This window comes from Lissotriton helveticus, chromosome 3_2, assembly GCF_964261635.1.
Source record: "Lissotriton helveticus chromosome 3_2, aLisHel1.1, whole genome shotgun sequence".
Taxonomy (NCBI): domain Eukaryota; kingdom Metazoa; phylum Chordata; class Amphibia; order Caudata; family Salamandridae; genus Lissotriton; species Lissotriton helveticus.
Window position 1 is genome coordinate 478,494,380 of NC_136062.1, and position 16,020 is coordinate 478,510,399.

At 59.8% G+C, this 16,020-nt stretch overlaps 1 protein-coding gene across 3 annotated transcripts in view; it reads left to right on the forward strand.

The window, feature by feature from the left end:
• DGKZ (diacylglycerol kinase zeta) overlaps window positions 1-16,020 on the forward strand; it is an 818,573-nt gene that overhangs the window by 347,581 nt on the left and 454,972 nt on the right. The window lies entirely within an intron of this gene.

Sequence of the window (16,020 nt, forward strand, 5' to 3'; positions counted from 1 at the left end):
GCGGCGCCACACCTCTACTGTGGTACCTCTCTGGAGGCTGCAGCGCTTCACAGGAATACCATGGTACCTCTCTGGTTGGCTGCAGTGCCTCACTGGGGTACTGTGGTACCTCTCTGGAGACTGCAGTGCCTCACAGTAGTACCGTGGTACCTCTCTGGAGGTTGCAGCTCCTTGCAGGAGTACCGTGGTACCTCTCTGGAGGCCGCAGTGCCTCACAGGAGTACCGTGGTACCTCTGTGGAGGATGCAGCGCCTCACAGGGAGGCTGCAGTGCTTCACATGAGTACCGTGGTACCTCTCTGGAGGCTGCAGTGCCTCACAGGAGTACCTTGATATCTCTCTGGAGGCTGCGGTGCTTCACAGGGGTACTGTGGTACCTCTCTGGAGGCTGAAGTGCCCCCCAGGAGTACCGTGGTACCTCTCTGGAGGCTGCAGTGCCTAGCAGGAGTACCGTGGTACCTCTCTGGTTTAAGTGCCTTGCAGGGGTACTGTGGTACCTCTGTGGAGGCTGCAGTGCCTCACAGGAGTACCGTGGTACCTCTCTGGAGGCTGCAGTACCTCACAGGAGTACCGTGGTACCTCTCTGGAGGCTGCAGCGCCTCACAGGAGTACCGTGGTACCTCTCTGGAGGCTGCAGTACCTCACAAGAGTACCATGGTACCTCTCTGGAGGCTGCTGCCCCTCACAGGAGTCCCGTGGTACCTCTCTGGAGGCTGCAGCACCTTGCAGGAGTACCGTGGCACCTCTCTGGAGGCTGAAGTGCCTCGCAGGGGTACCGTGGTACCTCTCTGGAGGCTGCAGCGCCTCACAGGAGTACCGTGGTACCTCTCTGGAGGCTGCAGTGCCTCACAAGAGTACTGTGGTACCTCTATGGAGGCTGCTGTGCCTCACAGGAGTACTGTGGTACCTCCTTGGAGGCTGCAGCGCTTCACAGGAGTACTGTGGTACCTCTCTGGAGGCTGCGCTGCTTCACAGGAGTACCGTGGTACCTCTATGGAGGCTGTAGTGCCTCACCGGAGTACCGTGGTACCTCTCTGGAGTCTGCAGTGCCTCACAGGAGTACCATGGTACCTCTCTGGAGGCTGCAGTACCTCACAGGAGTACCGTGGTACCTCTCTGGAGGCTGCAGCGCCTCACATGAGTACCGTACTACCTCTCTGGAGGCTGCAGCGCCTCACAGGGAGGCTGCAGTACCTCACAGGAGTACCATGGTACCTCTCTGGAGGCTGCAGTCCCTCACGGGAGTACCGTGGTACCTCTCTGGAGGCTGTGGCGCCTCACAGGAAAATCGTGGTACCTCCCTGGAGGCGGCTGTACCTCACAGGAGTACCGTGGTACCTCTCTGGAGGCTGCAGTACCTCACAGGAGTACCATGGTACCTCTCTGGAGACTACAGCGCCTCACAGGAGTACCGTGGTATCTCTCTGGAGACTGCAGTGCCTCACAGGAGTACACTGGTACCTCTCTGGAGACTGTGGTGCCTCACAGGAGTACCGTGGTACCTCTATGGAGACTGCAGGGCCTCACAGGAGTACCGTGGTATCTCTCTTGGAGACTGCAGTGCCTCTCAGGAGTACCGTTGTACCTCTCTGGAGACTGCGGTGCCTCACAGGAGTATTGTGGTACCTCCCTAGAGGCTCCAGTGCCTCACAGGAGTACCGTGGTACCTTTCTGGAGGCTGCAGCGCCTCACATGAGTACCGTACTACCTCTCTGGAGGCTGCAGCACCTCACAGGGAGGCTGCAGTACCTCACAGGAGTACCGTGGTACCTCTCTGGAGGCTGCAGTCCCTCACGGGAGTACCGTGGTACCTCTCTGGAGGCTGTGGCGCCTCACAGGAAAATCGTGGTACCTCCCTGGAGGCGGCTGTACCTCACAGGAGTACCGTGGTACCACTCTGGAGGCTGCAGTACCTCACAGGAGTACCATGGTACCTCTCTGGAGACTACAGCGTCTCACAGGAGTACTGTGGTACGTCTCTGGAGGCTGCAGTGGCTCACAGGAGTTCCGTGGTACCTCTCTGGAGACTGCAGTGCCTCGCAAGAGTACCGTGGTACCTCTCTGGAGGCTGCAGTGCCTCACAGGAGTACCGTGGTACCTCTCTGGAGGCTGCAGTGCCTCACAGGAGTACCGTGGTACCTCTCTGGAGGCTGCAGCGCCTCACAGAAGTACTGTGGTACCTCTCTGGAGACTGCAGTGCCTCACAGGAGTACCGTGGTACCTCTCTGGTTGGCTGCAGTGCCTCACTAGCGTACTGTGGTACCTCTCTGGAGGCTGCAGTGCCTAGCAGGAGCACCGTGGTACCTCTCTGGAGGCTGCAGCGCCTCACAGGGAGGCTGCAGTGCCTCACATGAGTACCGTGGTACCTCTCTGGAGGCTGCAGCGCCTCACAGGGAGGCTGCAGTGCCTCACATGAGTACCTTGGTACCTCTCTGGAGGCTGCAGCGCCTCACAGGAGTACCGTGGTACCTCTCTGGTTGGCTTCATTGCCTCACTGGGGTACTGTGGTACCTCTCTGGAGACTGCAGTACCTCACAGGAGTACCTTGGTACCTCTCTGGAGGCTGCAGCACCTCACAGGAGTACCGTGGTACCACTCTGGAGGCTGCAGCGCTTCACAGGAGTACCATGGTACCTCGCTGGAGGCTGCAGCGCCTCACAGGAGTACCGTGGTACCTCTCTGGAGGCTGCAGCGCCTCACAGGGAGGCTGCAGTGCCTCACAGGAGTACCGTGGTACCTCTCTGGAGGCTGCAGTACCTCACAGGAGTACCATGGTACCTCTCTGGAGACTGCAGCGCCTCACAGGAGTACCGTGGTATCTCTCTGGAGACTGCATTGCCTCACAGGAGTACAATGGTACCTCTCTGGAGACTGTGGTGCCTCACAGGAGTACCGTGGTACCTCTCTAGAGACTGCAGTGCCTCACAGGAGTACCGTGGTATCTCTCTTGGAGACTGCAGTGCCTCACAGGAGTACCGTTGTACCTCTCTGGAGACTGCGGTGCCTCACAGGAGTATTGTGGTACCTCCCTGGAGGCTCCAGTGCCTCACAGGAGTACCGTGGTACCTCTATGGAGGCTGCAGCACCTCACAGGAGTGCCTCTGGAGACTGCAGCGCCTCACAGGAGTACTGTGGTACGTCTCTGGAGGCTGCAGTGGCTCACAGGAGTACTGTGGTACCTCTCTGGAGACTGCAGTGCCTCGCAGGAGTACCGTGGTACCTCTCTGGAGGCTGCAATGCCTCGCAGGAGTACCGTGGTACCTCTCTGGAGGCTGCAGTGCCTCACAGGAGTACCGTGGTACCTCTCTGGAGGCTGCAACGCCTCACAGGAGTACTGTGGTACCTCTCTGAAGGCTGCAGCGCTTCACAGGAATACCGTGGTACCTCTCTGGTTGGCTGCAGTGCCTCACTGGGGTACTGTGGTACCTCTCTGGAGACTGCAGTGCCTCACAGTAGTACCGTGGTACCTCTCTGGAGGCTGCAGCTCCTTGCAGGAGTACCGTGGTACCTCTCTGGAGGCCGCAGTGCCTCACAGGAGTACCGTGGTACCTCTGTGGAGGATGCAGCGCCTCACAGGGAGGCTGCAGTGCCTCACATGAGTACCGTGGTACCTCTCTGGAGGCTGCAGTGCCTCACAGGAGTACCTTGATATCTCTCTGGAGGCTGCGGTGCTTCACAGGGGTACTGTGGTAACTCTCTGGAGGCTGAAGTGCCCCCCAGGAGTACTGTGGTACCTCTCTGGAGGCTGCAGTGCCTAGCAGGAGTACCGTGGTACCTCCCTGGAGGCTGCAGAGCCTTGCAGGGGTACTGTGGTACCTCTCTGGAGGCTGAAGTGCCTTGCAGGGGTACTGATGTACCTCTGTGGAGGCTGCAGTGCCTCACAGGAGTACCGTGGTACCTCTCTGGAGGCTGCAGTACCTCACAGGAGTACCGTGGTACCTCTCTGGAGGCTGCGGTGCCTCACAGGAGTACCGTGGTACCTCTCTGGAGGCTGCAGTGCCTCACAGGAGTACCGTGGTACCTCTCTGGAGGCTGCAGTACCTCACAGGAGTACCGTGGTACCTCTCTGGAGGCTGCTGCCCCTCACAGGAGTCCCGTGGTACCTCCCTGGAGGCTGCAGCACCTTGCAGGAGTACCGTGGCACCTCTCTGGAGGCTGAAGTGCCTCGCAGGGGTACTGTGGTACCTCTCTGGAGGCTGCAGCGCCTCACAGGAGTACCGTGGTACCTCTCTGGAGGCTGCAGCGCCTCACAGGAGTACCGTGGTACCTCTCTGGAGGCTGCAGTACCACACAGGAGTACCGTGGTACCTTTCTGGAGGCTGCAGTGCCTCACAGGAGTACCGTGGTACCTCTCTGGAGGCTGCAGTGCCTCACAAGAGTACTGTGGTACCTCTATGGAGGCTCCTGTGCCTCACAGGAGTACCGTGGTACCTCCTTGGAGGCTGCAGCGCTTCACAGGAGTACTCTGGTACCTCTCTGGAGGCTGCGCTGCTTCACAGGAGTACCGTGGTACCTCTATGGAGGCTGTAGTGCCTCACCGGAGTACCGTGGTACCTCTCTGGAGTCTGCAGTGCCTCACAGGAGTACCATGGTACCTCTCTGGAGGCTGCAGTACCTCACAGGAGTACCGTGGTACCTCGCTGGAGGCTGCAGCGCCTCACAGGGAGGCTGCAGTACCTCACAGGAGTACCGTGGTACCTCTCTGGAGGCTGCAGTCCCTCAAGGGAGTACCGTGGTACCTCTCTGGAGGCTGTGGCACCTCACAGGAAAATCGTGGTACCTCCCTGGAGGCAGCTGTACCTCACATGAGTACCGTGGTACCCCTCTCTGGAGGCTGTGGCGCCTCACAGGAGTACCGTGGTACATCTCTGGAGACTGTGCCACCTCACAGGAGTACCGTGGTACCTCTCTGGAGGCTGCAGCGCCTCACAGGAGTTCTGTGGTACCTCTCTGGAGGCTGTGGCACCTCACAGGAGTACCGTGGTACCTCTCTGGAGGCTGCAGCGCCTCACAGGGAGGCTGCAGTACCTCACAGGAGTACCGTGGTACCTCTCTGGAGGCTGCAGTCCCTCACAGGAGTAAAGTGGTACCTCTCTGGAGGCTGTGGCGCCTCACAGGAGTACGGTGGTACCTCCCTGGAGGCTGCTGTACCTCACAGGAGTACCGTGGTACCCCTCTCTGGAGGCTGTGGCGCCTCACATGAGTACCGTGGTACCTCTCTGGAGGCTGCAGCGCCTCACAGGAGTTCTGTGGTACCTCTCTGGAGGCTGTGGCGCCTCACAGGAGTACCGTGGTATCTCTCTGGAGGCTGTGGTGCCTCCCAGGATTACTGTGGTACCTCACTGGAGGCTGCAGCCCCTCACAGGAGTTCTGTGGTACCTCTCTGGAGGCTGCTGTGCTTCACAGGAGTACCGTGGTACCTCTCTGGAGGCTGCAGTGCCTCACAGGGGTACCGTGGTACCTCTCTGGAAGCTGCAGTGCCTCACAGGAGTACCGTGGTACCTCTCTGGAGGCTGCAGCCCCTCACAGGAGTACCGTGGTACCACTCTGGAGGCTGCACGCTTCACAGGAGTACAGTGGTACCTCGCTGGAGGCTGCAGCGCCTCACAGGAGTACCGTGATACCTCTCTGGAGGCTGCAGCACCTCACAGGGAGGCTGCAGTGCCTCACAGGAGTACCGTGGTACCTCTCTGGAGGCTGCAGTACCTCACAGGAGTACCATGGTACCTCTCTGGAGACTGCAGCGCCTCACAGGAGTGCCGTGGTATCTCTCTGGAGACTGCAGTGCCTCACAGGAGTACACTGGTACCTCTCTGGAGACTGTGGTGCCTCACAGGAGTACAGTGGTACCTCTATAGAGACTGCAGTGCCTCACAGGAGTACCGTGGTATCTCTCTTGGAGACTGCAGTGCCTCACAGGAGTACCGTTGTACCTCTCTGGAGACTGCGGTGCCTCACAGGAGTATTGTGGTACCTCCCTAGAGGCTCCAGTGCCTCACAGGAGTACCGTGGTACCTCTCTGGAGGCTGCATCACCTCACAGGAGTGCCTCTGGAGACTGCAGCGCCTCACAGGAGTACTGTGGTATGTCTCTGGAGGCTGCAGTGGCTCACAGGAGTACCGTGGTACCTCTCTGGAGACTGCCGTGCCTCACAGGAGTACCGTGGTACCTCTCTGGAGGCTGCAGCGCCTTGCAGGAGTACCGTGGTACCTCTCTGGAGGCTGCAGCGCCTCACAGGGAGGCTGCAGTGCCTCACATGAGTACCGTGGTACCTCTCTGGAGGCTGCAGCGCTTCACAGGGAGGCTGCAGTGCCTCACATGAGTACCTTGGTACCTCTCTGGAGGCTGCAGCGCCTCACAGGAGTACTGTGGTACCTCTCTGGAGGCTGCAGCGCCTCACAGGAGTACTGTGGTACCTCTCTGGTTGGCTTCATTGCCTCACTGGGGTACTGTGGTACCTCTCTGGAGACTGCAGTACCTCACAGGAGTACCGTGGTACCTCTCTGGAGGCTGCAGCATCTCACAGGAGTACCGTGGTACCACTCTGGAGGCTGCAGCGCTTCACAGGAGTACCATGGTACCTCGCTGGAGGCTGCAGCGCCTCACAGGAGTACCGTGGTACCTCTCTGGAGGCTGCAGCGCCTCACAGGGAGGCTGCAGTGCCTCACAGGAGTACCGTGGTACCTCTCTGGAAGCTGCAGTACTTCACAGGAGTACCATGGTACCTCTCTGGAGACTGCAGCGCCTCACAGGAGTACCGTGGTATCTCTCTGGAGACTGCATTGCCTCACAGGAGTACAATGGTACCTCTCTGGAGACTGTGGTGCCTCACAGGAGTACCGTGGTACCTCTCTAGAGACTGCAGTGCCTCACAGGAGTACCGTGGTATCTCTCTTGGAGACTGCAGTGCCTCACAGGAGTACCGTTGTACCTCTCTGGAGACTGCGGTGCCTCACAGGAGTATTGTGGTACCTCCCTGGAGGCTCCAGTGCCTCACAGGAGTACCGTGGGACCTCTCTGGAGGCTGCAGCACCTCACAGGAGTGCCTCTGGAGACTGCAGCGCCTCACAGGAGTACTGTGGTACGTCTCTGGAGGCTGCAGTGGCTCACATGAGTTCTGTGGTACCTCTCTGGAGACTGCAGTGCCTCGCAGGAGTACCGTGGTACCTCTCTGGAGGCTGCAATGCCTCGCAGGAGTACCGTGGTACCTCTCTGGAGGCTGCAGTGCCTCACAGGAGTACCGTGGTACCTCTCTGGAGGCTGCAGCGCCTCACAGGAGTGCTGTGGTACCTCTCTGGAGGCTGCAGCGCTTCACAGGAATACCGTGGTACCTCTCTGGTTGGCTGCAGTGCCTCACTGGGGTACTGTGGTACCTCTCTGGAGACTGCAGTGCCTCACAGTAGTACCGTGGTACCTCTCTGGAGGCTGCAGCTCCTTGCAGGAGTACCGTGGTACCTCTCTGGAGGCCGCAGTGCCTCACAGGAGTACCGTGGTACCTCTGTGGAGGATGCAGCGCCTCACAGGGAGGCTGCAGTGCCTCACATGAGTACCGTGGTACCTCTCTGGAGGCTGCAGTGCCTCACAGGAGTACCTTGATATCTCTCTGGAGGCTGCGGTGCTTCACAGGGGTACTGTGGTACCTCTCTGGAGGCTGAAATGCCCCCCAGGAGTACCGTGGTACCTCTCTGGAGGCTGCAGTGCCTTGCAGGAGTACCGTGGTACCTCTCTGGAGGCTGAAGTGCCTTGCAGGGGTACTGTGGTACCTCTGTGGAGGCTGCAGTGCCTCACAGGAGTACCGTGGTACCTCTCTGGAGGCTGCAGTACCTCACAGGAGTACCGTGGTACCTCTCTGGAGGCTGCAGCGCCTCACAGGAGTACCGTGGTACCTCTCTGGAGGCTGCAGTACCTCACAGGAGTACCATGGTACCTCTCTGGAGGCTGCTGCCCCTCACAGGAGTCCCGTGGTACCTCTCTGGAGGCTGCAGTGCCTCACAGGAGTACCGTGGTACCTCGCTGGAGGCTGCAGCACCTTGCAGGAGTACCGTGGCACCTCTCTGGAGGCTGAAGTGCCTCGCAGGGGTACCGTGGTACCTCTCTGGAGGCTGCAGCGCCTCACAGGAGTACCGTGGTACCTCTCTGGAGGCTGCAGCGCCTCACAGGAGTACCGTGGTACCTCTCTGGAGGCTGCAGTACCACACAGGAGTACCGTGGTACCTTTCTGGAGGCTGCAGTGCCTCACAGGAGTACCGTGGTACCTCTCTGGAGGCTGCAGTGCCTCACAAGAGTACTGTGGTACCTCTATGGAGGCTGCTGTGCCTCACAGGAGTACCGTGGTACCTCCTTGGAGGCTGCAGCGCTTCACAGGAGTACTGTGGTACCTCTATGGAGGCTGTAGTGCCTCACCGGAGTACCGTGGTACCTCTCTGGAGTCTGCAGTGCCTCACAGGAGTACCATGGTACCCCTCTGGAGGCTGCAGTACCTCACAGGAGTACCGTGGTACCTCTCTGGAGGCTGCAGCGCCTCACATGAGTACCGTACTACCTCTCTGGAGGCTGCAGCGCCTCACAGGGAGGCTGCAGTACCTCACAGGAGTACAGTGGTACCTCTCTGGAGGCTGCAGTCCCTCACGGGAGTACCGTGGCACCTCTCTGGAGGCTGTGGCGCCTCACAGGAAAATCGTGGTACCTCCCTGGAGGCGGCTGTACCTCACAGGAGTACCGTGGTACCCCTCTCTGGAGGCTGTGGCGCCTCACAGGAGTACCGTGGTACATCTCTGGAGGCTGTGGCACCTCACAGGAGTACCGTGGTACCTCTCTGGAGGCTGCAGCGCCTCACAGGAGTTCTGCGGTACCTCTCTGGAGGCTGTGGCACCTCACAGGAGTACCGTGGTACCTCTCTGGAGGCTGCAGCGCCTCACAGGGAGGCTGCAGTACCTCACAGGAGTACCGTGGTACCTCTCTGGAGGCTGCAGTCCCTCACAGGAGTAAAGTGGTACCTCTCTGGAGGCTGTGGCGCCTCACAGGAGTACGGTGGTACCTCCCTGGAGGCTGCTGTACCTCACAGGAGTACCGTGGTACCCCTCTCTGGAGGCTGTGGCGCCTCACATGAGTACCGTGGTACCTCTCTGGAGGCTGTGGTGCCTCCCAGGATTACTGTGGTACCTCTCTGGAGGCTGCACGCTTCACAGGAGTACAGTGGTACCTCGCTGGAGGCTGTAGCGCCTCACAGGAGTACCGTGATACCTCTCTGGAGGCTGCAGCACCTCACAGGGAGGCTGCAGTGCCTCACAGGAGTACCGTGCTACCTCTCTGGAGGCTGCAGTACCTCACAGGAGTACCATGGTACCTCTCTGGAGACTGCAGCGCCTCACAGGAGTACCGTGGTATCTCTCTGGAGACTGCAGTGCCTCACAGGAGTACACTGGTACCTCTCTGGAGACTGTGGTGCCTCACAGGAGTACCGTGGTACCTCTATAGAGACTGCAGTGCCTCACAGGAGTACCGTGGTATCTCTCTTGGAGACTGCAGTGCCTCACAGGAGTACCGTTGTACCTCTCTGGAGACTGCGGTGCCTCACAGGAGTATTGTGGTACCTCCCTAGAGCCTCCAGTGCCTCACAGGAGTACCGTGGTACCTCTCTGGAGGCTGCATCACCTCACAGGAGTGCCTCTGGAGACTGCAGCGCCTCACAGGAGTACTGTGGTATGTCTCTGGAGGCTGTAGTGGCTCACAGGAGTACCGTGGTACCTCTCTGGAGACTGCAGTGCCTCGCAGGAGTACCGTGGTACCACTCTGGAGGCTGCAGTGCCTCACAGGAGTACCGTGGTACCTCTCTGGAGGCTGCAGTGCCTCACAGGAGTACCGTGGTACCTCTCTGGAGGCTGCAGCGCCTCACAGAAGTACTGTGGTACCTCTCTGGAGGCTGCAGTGCCTCACAGGAGTACCGTGGTACCTCTCTGGTTGGCTGCAGTGCCTCACTAGCGTACTGTGGTACCTCTCTGGAGACTGCAGTGCCTCACAAGAGTACCGTGGTACCTCTCTGGAGGCTGCAGCGCCTTGCAGGAGTACCGTGGTACCTCTCTGGAGGCTGCAGCGCCTCACAGGGAGGCTGCAGTGCCTCACATGAGTACCGTGGTACCTCTCTGGAGGCTGCAGCGCCTCACAGGGAGGCTGCAGCGCCTCACAGGAGTACTGTGGTACCTCTCTGGAGGCTGCAGCGCCTCACAGGAGTACCGTGGTACCTCTCTGGTTGGCTTCATTGCCTCACTGGGGTACTGTGGTACCTCTCTGGAGACTGCAGTACCTCACAGGAGTACCGTGGTACCTCTCTGGAGGCTGCAGCACCTCACAGGAGTACCGTGGTACCACTCTGGAGGCTGCAGCGCTTCACAGGAGTACCATGGTACCTCGCTGGAGGCTGCAGCGCCTCACAGGAGTACCGTGGTACCTCTCTGGAGGCTGCAGCGCCTCACAGGGAGGCTGCAGTGCCTCACAGGAGTACCGTGGTACCTCTCTGGAGGCTGCAGTACCTCACAGGAGTACCATGGTACCTCTCTGGAGACTGCAGCGCCTCACAGGAGTACCGTGGTATCTCTCTGGAGACTGCATTGCCTCACAGGAGTACAATGGTACCTCTCTGGAGACTGTGGTGCCTCACAGGAGTACCGTGGTACCTCTCTAGAGACTCCAGTGCCTCACAGGAGTACCGTGGTATCTCTCTTGGAGACTGCAGTGCCTCACAGGAGTACCGTTGTACCTCTCTGGAGACTGCGGTGCCTCACAGGAGTATTGTGGTACCTCCCTGGAGGCTCCAGTGCCTCACAGGAGTACCGTGATACCTCTCTGGAGGCTGCAGCACCTCACAGGAGTGCCTCTGGAGACTGCAGCGCCTCACAGGAGTACTGTGGTACCTCTCTGGAGGCTGCAGCGCCTCACAGGAGTACCGTGGTACCTCCCTGGTTGGCTTCAGTGCCTCACTGGGGTACTGTGGTACCTCTCTGGAGACTGCAGTGCCTCACAGGAGTACCGTGGTACCTCTCTGGAGGCTGCAGTGCCTCACAGGAGTACCGTGGTACCTCTCTGGAGGCGGCAGCACCTCACAGGGAGGCTGCAGTGCCTCACAGGAGTACCATGGTACCTCTCTGGAGGCTGCAGCGCCTCACAGGAGTACTGTGGTACCTCTCTGGAGACTGCAGTGCCTCACAGGAGTACCATGGTACCTCTCTGGAGCCTGCAGCGCCTCACAGGAGTACTGTGGTACCTCTCTGGAGACTGCAGTGCCTCACAGGAGTACTTTGGTACCTCTCTGGAGACTGCAGTGCCTCACAGGAGTACCATGGTACCTCTCTGGAGCCTGCAGCGCCTCACAGGAGTACTGTGGCACCTTTCTGGAGGCTGCAGCGCCTCACAGGAGTACCGTAGTACCTTGGTACCTCTCTCGAGCCTGCAGCGCCTCACAGGAGTACTGTGGTACCCCTCTGGAGCCTGCAGCGCCTCACATGACTACTGTGGTACCTCTCTGGAGGCTGCAGCGCCTCACAGGAGTACTGTGGTACCTCTCTGGAGACTGCAGTGCCTCACAGGAGTACCATGGTACCTCTCTGGAGCCTGCAGCGCCTCACAGGAGTACCGTGGTACCTCTCTGGAGGCTGCAGCGCCTCACAGGAGTACTGTGGTACCTCTCTGGAGACTGCAGTGCCTCATAGGAGTACCGTGGTACCTCTCTGGAGGCTGAAGTGCCTCACAGGCTTACCGTGGTACCTCTCTGGAGGCTGCAGCGCCTCACATGAGTACCGTGGTACCTCTCTGGGGACTGCAGCGCCTCACAGGAGTACCGTGGTACCTCTCTGGAGGCTGCAGCGCCTCACAGGAGTACCGTGGTACCTCTCTGGAGGCTGCAGCGCCTCACAGGAGTACTGTGGTACCTCTCTGGAGGCTGCAGCGCCTCACAGGAGTACCGTGGTACCTCTCTGGAGACTGCAGTGCCTCACAGGAGTACCATGGTACCTCTCTGGAGCCTGCAGCGCCTCACAGGAGTACTGTGGTACCTCTCTGGAGGCTGCAGCGCCTCACAGGAGTACCGTGGTACCTTTCTGGAGACTGCAGTGCCTCACAGGAGTACCATGGCACCTCTCTGGAGACTGCAGTGCCTCAGAGGAGTACCGTGGTACCTCTCTGGAGGCTGCAGTGCCTCACAGGGAGGCTGCAGTGCCTCACAGGAGTACCATGGTACCTCTCTGGAGGCTGCAGCGCCTCACAGGAGTACTGTGGTACCTCTCTGGAGACTGTAGTGCCTCACAGGAGTACCATGGTACCTCTCTGGAGCCTGCAGCGCCTCACAGGAGTACTGTGGTACCTCTCTGGAGGCTGCAGCGCCTCACAGGAGTACTGTGGTACCTCTCTGGAGACTGCAGTGCCTCACAGGAGTACCATGGTACCTCTCTGGAGCCTGCAGCGCCTCACAGGAGTACTGTGGTACCTTTCTGGAGGCTGCAGCGCCTCACAGGAGTACCGTAGTACCTCGGTACCTCTCTGGAACCTGCAGCGCCTCACAGGAGTACTGTGGTACCCCTCTGGAGCCTGCAGCGCCTCACATGAGTACTGTGGTACCTCTCTGGAGGCTGCAGCGCCTCACAGGAGTACCGTGGTACCTCTCTGGAGGCTGCAGTGCCTCACTGGGGTACTGTGGTACCTCTCTGGAGACTGCAGTGCCTCACAGGAGTACCATGGTACCTCTCTGGAGGCTGCAGCGCCTCAAGGAGTACTGTGGTACCTCTCTGGAGACTGCAGTGCCTCACAGGAGTACCATGGTACCTCTCTGGAGCCTGCAGCGCCTCACGGGAGTACTGTGGTACCTCTCTGGAGGCTGCAGCGCCTCACAGGAGTACCGTGGTACCTCTCTGGAGACTGCAGTGCCTCACAGGAGTACCATGCTACCTCTCTGGAGCCTGCAGCGCCTCACAGGAGTACTGTGGTACCTCTCTGGAGGCTGCAGCGCCTCACAGGAGTACTGTGGTACCTCTCTGGAGACTGCAGTGCCTCACAGGAGTACCATGGTACCTCTCTGGAGCCTGCAGCGCCTCACAGGAGTACCGTGGTACCTCTCTGGAGGCTGCAGCGCCTCACAGGAGTACTGTGGTACCTCTCTGGAGACTGCAGTGCCTCACAGGAGTACCGTGGTACCTCTCTGGAGGCTGCAGTGCCTCACAGGCTTACTGTGGTACCTCTCTGGAGGCTGCAGCGCCTCACATGAGTACAGTGGTACCTCTCTGGGGGCTGCCGCGCCTCACAGGAGTACTGTGGTACCTCTCTGGGGGCTGCAGCGCCTCACAGGAGTACCATGGTACCTCTCTGGAGACTGCAGTGCCTCACAGGAGTACCATGGTACCTCTCTGGAGCCTGCAGCGCCTCACATCAGTACTGTGGTACCTCTCTGGAGGCTGCAGCGCCTCACAGGAGTACCGTGGTACCTCTCTGGAGACTGCAGTGCCTCACAGGAGTACCATGGTACCTCTCTGGAGCCTGCCGCGCCTCACAGGAGTACTGTGGTACCTCTCTGGAGGCTGCAGCGCCTCACAGGAGTACCGTGGTACCTTTCTGGAGACTGCAGTGCCTCACAGGAGTACCATGGTACCTCTCTGGAGGCTGCAGTGCCTCACAGGAGTACCGTGGTACCTCTCTGGAGGCTGCAGCGCCTCACAGGAGTACCGTGGTACCTCTCTGTAGACTGCAGTGCCTCACAGAAGTACCATGGTACCTCTCTGGAGCCTGCAGTGCCTCACAGGAATACTGTGGTACCTCTCTGGAGCCTGCAGGGCCTCACATGAGTACCGTGGTACCTCTCTGGAGGCTGCAGTGCCTCACTGGGGTACTGTAGTACCTCTCTGGAGACTACAGTGCCTCACAGGAGTAACATGGTACCTCTCTGGAGCCTGCAGCCCCTCACAGGAGTACGGTGGTACCTCTCTGGAGGCTGCAGCGCCTCATAGGAGTACCGTGGTACCTCTCTGGAGACTGCAGTGCCTCACAGGAGTACCATGGTACCTCTCTGGAGCCTGCAGCGCCTCACAGGAGTACTGTGGTACCTCTCTGGAGGCTGCAGCGCCTCACAGGAGTACCGTGGTACCTTTCTGGAGACTGCCGTGCCTCACAGGAGTACCATGGTACCTCTCTGGAGCCTGCAGCGCCTCACAGGAGTACTGTGGTACCTCTCTGGAGGCTGCAGCGCCTCACAGGAGTACCGTGGTACCTTTCTGGAGGCTGCAGTGCCTCACAGGAGTACCGTGATACCTCTCTGGAGGCTGCAGCGCCTCACAGGAGTACCGTGGTACCTTTCTGGAGGCTGCAGCGCCTCACAGGAGTACCGTGGTATCTGGTACATGAGTTTTGTTTTTATGTTGGCCTGGGGGGGGGGGGACTCATTTTCATTCCCTGCCTCAGTCTCCGCCCCACCCCATGGCTTCTCTCTCTCTCTCACTGCCTCTTGTCACTTTGCCTCAGTCTGCCCCTCTCTCTGTGACTCCAGCCTCTCTTCCTCTTCTCTTGCTGCCCTGCTCTCTGTTGCCCCCCTCCCTTGCCTCCCCCTGTGTTGCCCCCACTCTCTTAGCTTCTTGTCTCTCTGCCTCGGTCTCTGCTCCCCCTTCTCGGTCCGCTCTCTCTCTCTCACTCTCTCTGTCTCTGTCTCTCTGTCACCCCTCCCTCCCTCACGCTGCCTCTCCCCTCTGTCTGTCACTCCTGTCTCCCTCACCAGTCTCTTCTCTCTCTGCCCCTCATCTCACTCTCCCGCTCGCTCACCCCCTCACGCACTCCCCCCCCCCCCCACTCTCTTCCCCCCTCTCTCCACACCTCTCGGGGAGGGCGGGGTGACCACATGGGAGGAAGTGTCCTCGCTGCACCAATGAGCTCCGTCCGCGGACTGACAGGAGAGAGGGAGGGGGGGGGGGGGCCGAGCCCGGGCTCCAAAGTAGCGCTCACTCCGGGGCTGTTGATGCGGAGGACACACTGGCTGCTCCAGAGCCTTACTCCGTCTCTACCCCCTCTACTCCACTTACTCCTGCCCGCCGCCCTACTCTGCCCTCCGCCTCTACCCTGTCACCATCCCCTCTACCTCTACTCTCCCCAGCACCTCTTCTCGCCCCTGTCTCTCTTCGTCTTTCGCTTTCTCCGTCTCTCCCCTACTCTCTCCCCTTCTCTCTCTCCCTTCTCTCTCTCCCCTTCTCTCTCTCCCCTTCTCTCTCCCTCTTTTACTCTCGTTTCCTCCTCTCTCTCCACCTCACGTCTCCATCTCTCTCCCTCTTGCCTCATTTGCATTTTATTCTGGAATCTCTTGTCTGGGACCCCAAAATCCTCGACTCTTCCCAGTGTCATCAGAAGCCCCCTCGACCCCACTTCGCCTGTCCTGTTTGGTGGGTCACCTCAGGAAGCTGCTCCCTGCCGGGACCCCTCGAGTCCTGGCCAGCACCCTCAGCGCCTGGAAGGATCACCCCAAGAGCTTCAGATCCTAACTTGGCTCCCTGGAACCCAGAGCTCCAGACAGATCACCCCAAGAAAGAGCTCAGATCCTGTCTGGGCTCCCTGGCACCCTCAGCTCCTGGAAGGATCACCCCAAGAAAGAGCTCAGATCCTCTCTGGGCTCCCCAGCACCATCAGCTCCTGGAAGGATCACCCCAAAAGCCTCGGATCTTGTCTGGGCTCCCCATCACCCAGAGCTCCTGACAGGATCCCCCCAATAGCCACGTATCCTGTCTGAGCTCCCCGGCACCCTCAGCTCCTGGAAGGATCACCCCAAAAGCCTCGGATCTTGTCTGGGCTCCCCATCACCCAGAGCTCCTGACAGGATCCCCCCAATAGCCACGTATCCTGTCTGAGCTCCCCGGCACCCTCAGCTCCTGGAAGGACCTTCACGGCTGATGGCCGTGACTCCAGCATCCTCGGATCCTGTCTGGGCCACCCCAGCACCCTCGGCTCCTGGAAGGTCCGCCCTCGCTCCCTCACCTCTGGACTGAGTGACCACAACCTCCTC